This window comes from Hordeum vulgare, chromosome 1H (assembly GCF_904849725.1).
Source record: "Hordeum vulgare subsp. vulgare chromosome 1H, MorexV3_pseudomolecules_assembly, whole genome shotgun sequence".
Classification (NCBI taxonomy): Eukaryota; Viridiplantae; Streptophyta; class Magnoliopsida; order Poales; family Poaceae; genus Hordeum; species Hordeum vulgare.
This window is the reverse complement of record NC_058518.1, coordinates 27961427-27968602: the sequence shown is the minus strand read 5'-3', so window position 1 is coordinate 27968602 and position 7176 is coordinate 27961427.

The following is a 7176-nucleotide window of genomic DNA, read 5'->3' as shown; positions in this document are numbered from 1 at the left end:
CAAACAATTTCATTAACTCATCCATCTTAGCACTCAAAGAGTTAATTTATGCTATAGCATGCACTTTTTTAATAGTAGGTGACCTTTCAGTTTTCCATTGAGAATAGTTTGTCATGATATTATCTAGGAGTTTTGTGGCTTCTCCTAGCGTGATTTCCATGAAAGTTCCACCAGAGGCGGAATCCAAGATATTTTTAGAAGCAAAACTCAAACCAGCATAGAAGATTTGTATATTCATCCAAAGACTGAGGCCATGAGCGGGACAATTTCTAATCATCAATTTCATTCTCTCCCAAGATTGTGCAACATGTTCATGATCTGGTTGCTTAAAATTCATAATATCATTACGGAGAGAGATAATCTTAGCCGGTGGAAAATACTTGGAGATATAAGCATCTTTACACTTGTTCCAAGAATCAATACTATTTTTGGGTAAAGATGAAAACCAAAATTTTGCTCGATCTCGTAGTAAGAACAGAAATAGCTTCAATTTAATCATATCATTATCCACATCTTTCTTCTTTTGCATATCGCATAGCTCAATGAAGGTATTGAGATGGTATGCGGCATCTTCACTAGGAAGGCTAGAAAATTGCTCTTTCATAACAAGATTCAGCAAGGCAACATTGATTTCATAAGATTCCACACTAGTGGCGGGAGCAATCGGAGTACTAATAAAATCATTATTATTAGTATTCGAGAAGTCACACAACTTGGTGTTTTAGTCATGGTGACTTAGCAAGCAGACAAGCACTCAAGCAAACAGAAAGCAAGCGAAAGAAAAGGGCGAACGAAAAAGGCAAATATTTTTGTATATTTTTTTTCAGAAGTGGGGGAGAGGAAAACAAGAGGCAAAAGGAAAATAATGTAAATGTAAGAGATGACTTTGCGATGGTTACTTGGATAAGCTTCACTTTGAATACTCCCCGGCAACGGCGCCAGAAATTCTTCTTGCTACCTCTTGAGCTTGCGTTGGTTTTTCCCTTGAAGAGGAAAGGGTGATACAGGACAACAACAGTAAGTATTTCCCTCAGTTTGAGAACCAAGGTATCAATCTAGTAGGAGTATCACGATGAGGCACCAATGTACCTGTGCAAAACAAACAAACTTGCACCCAACGCTATAAAGGGGTTGTCAATCCCTTCACGATTATTTGCAAGGTGAGATCTGAAGGTGAAAAGTGCAACAAAGTAATTTTGTGGAGCTGAAAATAGGATGTGAAGTAGACCCGGGGGCCATAGTGTTCACTAGAGGCTTCTCTCATGATAGCAAGTATTACGGTGGATGAACAAATTACTGTCGAGCAATTGATAGAATTGCGCAAAGTCATGATGATATCTAAGGCAATGATCATACATATAGACATCACGTCCGAGACAAATAGACAAATACTTTCTGCATCTACTACTATTACTCCACACATCGACCGCTATCCAGCATGCATCTAGTTTATTGAGTTCATAACAAACAGAGTAACGCCTTAATTAAGATGACATGATGTAGAGGGATAGATTCATGCAATAGACATAAACCCCATATTTTTACCCTTGATGGCAACAACATGATGCGTGCCTCGCTACCCCTTCTGTCATTGGGTGAGGACACCGCACGGTATGAACCCAAAACCAAGTACTTCTCCCATTGCAAGAATTATAGATCAAGTTGGCCAAACGAAACCCACAACTCGAAGAGAATTACAAGGATACGAAATCATGCATATAAGAGATCAAAGGAGACTCAAATAATATTCATAGATACTCTGATCACAAATCCACATATCATCGGATCTCGACAAACACACCGCAAAAGAAGGTTACATCGGATATATCTCCATGAAGATCATGGAGAACTTTGTATTGAAGATCCAAGAGAGAGAAGAAGCCATCTAGCTACTAGCTATGGACCCGAAGGTCTGTGGTGAACTACTCACGCATCATCGGAGAGGCAATGGTGTTGATGAAGAAGCCCTCCGTGTCCGAATCCCCCTTCGGCAGGGCACCAGAACGGTCCCTGATATGTCTCCAACGTATCTATAATTTTTTATGGTTTCATGCTATTATCTTGTCAAACTTTGGATGTTCTGTATGCCTTTTATATCTTTTTCGAGACTAACTTATTAACTCAGTGCCAAGTGCCAGTTCTTGTTTTTTTCCATGTTTTTGACCCCTTTCAGAGGAGGATTTTAAACGGAGTCCAAACGGAACGATACTGCCAAAAAGATTTTTTCCGAAACAGAAGAAGATCGGGAAGCCTGAGAATCCGGGCAGGGGGCCAGCAGGGACCCCACAAGCCCCCTAGCCACGGCCAAGGGGGCGCCTCCCAGGCTTGTGGGCTCCCTGGGCCACCTCTGCGCTAGGTCTTTCGCCTATAAATTCCCTAAATCCAAGAAAAAAATCAGGAGATCATCGAAAGTACTTTTCCGCCGCCGCAAGCTTCTGTCTTCGCAAGATCCCATCTGGGGCATGTTCTGGTGCCCTGCCGGAGGGGGGATTCGGATACAGAGGGCTTCTTCATCAACACCATGACCTCTCCAATGATGCGTGAGTAGTTCACCATAGACCTACGGGTCCATAGCTAGTAGCTAGATGGCTTCTTCTCTCTCTTGGATCTTCAATACAAAGTTCTCCATGATCTTCATGGAGATCTATCCGATGTAATCTTCTTTTGCGGTGTGTTTGTCGAGATCCGATGAATTGTGGATTTATGATCAGATTATCTATGAATCTTATTTGAGTTTCTCTGATCTCTCTTATGCACGATTTCATATCCTTGTAATTCTCTTCGAGTTGTGGGTTTTGTTTGGCCAACTAGATCTATGATTCTTGCAATGGCAGAAGTGCTTGGTTTTGGGTTCATACAATGCGGTGACCTCACCCAGTGACAGAAGGGGTAGCAAGGCACACATCATGTTGTTGCCATCAAGGGTAAAAAGATGGGGTTTTCATCATTGGTTTGAGTTTATCCCTCTACATCATGTCATTTTGCTTAAGGCGTTACTCTGATCGTCATGAATTCAATACACTAGATACATGCTGGATAGCGGTCGATATGTGGAGTAATAGTAGTAGATGCAGAAAGTATTGGTCTACTTGTCTCGGACATGATGCCTATATGTATGATCATTAACTTAGATATCGTCATGACTTTGCGTGGTTCTATCAATTTCTCAACAGTAATTTGTTCACCCACCATGATATTTGCTATTTTGAGAGAAGCCTCTAGTGAACACTATGGCCCCATGGTCTACTCCACACCATATTTTCAGCCTTAACTTTTTCTTCGTTGCACTTTCCGCCTTCAGATCTCAATTTGCAATTAATCTTGAAGGGATTGACAACCCCTTTATAGTGTTGGGTGCAAGCTCTTTTGTGTTTGTGCAGGTACTCTGGACTTGACGAGATTCTCTGTAGCCGAAGAATTTCTCGCACCGTTGTCGGGGATGATCAAGTCAAGAACTCATCCAAGTAAGTGTCGCAAACTCATCTCTTGCATTTACTTTGTTTGCCAGTTGCCTCTCGTTTTCCTCTCCCCCACTTCACCAATTTGCCTTTTTCATTTGCCTTTTTCGTTTGCCTTTTGGTTCGCCCTTTTTCTCGCTTGCTTTCTGTTCGTCTGTGTGGGATAGTCTACCTGTCCTCATGGCTAGATGCACCACATCAAACGATACTCCCAAGAGCGAAGTTCTCAACTTCCAAAAAAGTGAGGAAGAAAACTTAAAGGACGCTTGGTATAGGATTTGCAATGTTCAGAGTAGATCTACTCATAAGAAATCCACTACCGTCCTGCTTCGCAGTTTTTATGTGGGTATTTCTCCTTGGAATAGGTATATTCTTGACACCATCGTAGGTGGAAATTTCTTGGGTAGCTATATCGTTGATTCTTACGGAGCTTTAATAAATTTGGTAGGCTCACCCCGCTCATGGTTAATGGAACTACCTTAACTCTGGAACATGTGATGTGTAGGCTGGACGTCATTGAAAATAAAGTTGCTACGACCGAATTCATTGAGAATTTGGATAAAAAGATACACAATCAAATCACTCAGTACGGATCCAAGGTGGGAATGGTTTTGAAAAATTTAAAGGAGAAGGAACCCACAGTTAATGAAAAACTAGGTCACGATTCCGCTAGGATTGGCAAACTAGAGGACGTTATAACCAACTTGGGTTCCGCTTTTGCCGCTGTGCAGAATACTCCAAATTTTGCCCACAATAAGGTCACCAAATCTGTTGTTGTTCCCAAAAATAGTGGTGCATCATCTAGCAAGAAAGATGAAAACCTTAAGATGGTAAGTGATCACGCTATTTATGGTTTGAGCACCAAAGACGACGATACGTGATTCGATCGCCTTATGCCTAGCTAAGGGCGTAAAACAATAGCGCTTGTTGGGAGGCAACCCAATGAATTTATTTCTTTTTCTTTCTGTTTTTTTGTGTCCACACTATCATAATTCTGTTATGATTGTGTTTTTGGTGTTTGTTTTTGTGTTTGAGCCATGCAAAACCTTTATGACTAGTCTTGGTAATGGTTGTTTGATCCTGGTGGAAAAAGACAAAAAAGTTTCGCTCACGAGATGATTTTTCATTTTTATTCAGAAAGAGCTTTTGAGTTGATTCTTTTTGCTGCTGGTTTATATGCCTTTTACCTAGGCAGTCGTAAGTTTTCATAATTTTTGACGGACCAGAAGTATACGAAGTATACAGATTGCTACAGACTGGTCTGTTTTTGACAGATTCTGTTTTTGTTGAGTTGGTTGCTTGTTTTGATGAAACTATGGATAGTATCGGGGTACTAGCCATGGAAAAGTGAGAATACAGTAGCCCAACACCAATATAAATAGAAATCAAGATTGCTACAGTATCTAAAGTGGTGGTAGTTTGTTTTCTTGTGCTAATGTTATCACGAGTTTCTGTTTAAGTTTTGTGTTGTGAAGTTTTCAAGTTTTCGGTGATGTTCTCATGGACAAAGAGATAAGGAGTGGAAAGAGCTCAAGCTTGGGGATGCCCAAGGAATCCCAAGCCAAATTCAAGGACACCAAAAAGCCTAAGCTTGGGGATGCCCCGGGAAGGCATCCCCTGTTTTGTCTTCAATCCATCGGTAACATTACTTGGAGCTATATTTTTATTCACCACATGATATGTGTTTTGCTTGGAGTGTCTTGTATCTTAGGATTATTTTCTTTTTTTTGTGTCACAATCATGCTTGCTGCACACCTTTAGAGAGATACATGCACTCATCGTGATTTTGCTAGAATGCTCATAGTGCTTCACTTATATCTTTTGAGCTAGATAATTTTGCTCTTTGTGCTTCACTTAGATCTTTTAGAGCACGGTAGTGCGTGACTTGGTAGTTGGCTTATACTATGAATGTAGTCGCAAAGCTGATAGGTATCCAAAGAGGATACAACAACCTCCATCTTCATATGCATTGAGTAGAAAGAGAAGTCTTGATTCCTCTCAATTAGTTTTGAGACGTGGATTTGGTAATATTAAGAGCTATGTTAGTAGGGTGTTGTGAATTTAGAAATACTTGTGTTGAAGTTAGTGACTCCCGTAGCATGCACGTATGGTGAACCGCTATGTTAGGAAGTCGGAGCATAATTGATCTATTGATTGTCATCCTTTGTGTTGAGGTCTGGATCGCGCGATGGTTAACACCTACCAACCCTTCCCCTAGGAGTATGCGTTTAGCACTTTGTTTCGATTACTAACAAAAACTTTTGCAATAAGTATATGAGTTCTTCATGACTAATGTGCGTCCATGGTATAGATGCACTTTCACCTTCCACCATAGCTAGCCTCTCTAGTGCCGCACTGTTGGGGAACGTCGCATGGGAAACAAAAATTTTCCTACGCACACGAAGACCTATCATGGTGATGTCCATCTACGAGAGGGGATATTTGATCTACGTACCCTTGTAGATCGTACATCAGAAGCGTTAGTGAACGCGGTTGATGTAGTGGAACGTCCTCACATCCCTCGATCCGCCCCGCGAACCGTCCCGCGATCAGTCCCACGATCTAGTGCCGAACGGACGGCACCTCCGCGTTCAACACACGTACAACTCGACGATGATCTTGGCCTTCTTGATCCACTAAGAGAGACGTAGAGGTAGAGGAGTTCTCTGGCAGCATGATGGTGCTCCGGAGGTTGGTGGTGATCTTATCTCAGTAGGGCTCCGCCCGAGCTCCACAGAAACGCGATCTAGAGGTAAAACCGTGGAGATATGTGGTCGGGCTGCCGTGGCCAAGTTGTTTCAAATCAGCCCTAAAACCTCCGTATATATAGGGGGAGGAGGGGGAGCCTTGCCTTGGGATCCAAGGACTCCCAAGGGGGTCAGCCGAGCCAAGGGGGGCAAACCTCCCCTTCCAAACCGAGTCCAACTAGGATTGGAAGGAGGAGTCCTTCCCCCTTTTCCCACCTCCTCTTTGTTTTTCTTTTCTCTTTGATTTTCTTCCTATGGCGCATAGGGCCTTCTTGGGCTGTCCCACCAGCCCACTAAGGGCTGGTGCACCACCCCCAAGGCCTATGGGCTTCCCTGGGGTGGGTTGCCCCCCCGGTGAACTCCCGGAACCCATTCGTCATTCCCGGTACATTCCCGGTAACTCCAAAAACCTTCCGGTAATCAAATGAGGTCATCCTATATATCAATCTTCGTTTCCGGACCATTCCGGAAACCCTCATGACGTCCGTCATCTCATCCGGGACTCCGAACAACATTCGGTAACCAACCATATAACTCAAATACGCATAAAACAACGTCGAACCTTAAGTGTGCAGACCCTGCGGGTTCGAGAACTATGTAGACATGACCCGAGAGACTCCTCGGTCAATATCCAATAGCGGGACCTGGATGCCCATATTGGATCCCACATATTCTACGAAGATCTTATCGTTTGAACCTCAGTGCCAAGGATTCATAAAATCCCGTATGTCATTCCCTTTGTCCTTCGGTATGTTACTTGCCCGAGATTCGATCGTCAGTATCCGCATACCTATTTCAATCTCGTTTACCGGCAAGTCTCTTTACTCGTTCCGTAATACAAGATCCCACAACTTACACTAAGTCACATTGCTTGCAAGGCTTGTGTGTGATGTTGTATTACCGAGTGGGCCCCGAGATACCTCTCCGCCACACGGAGTGACAAATCCCAGTCTCGATCCATACTAACTCAA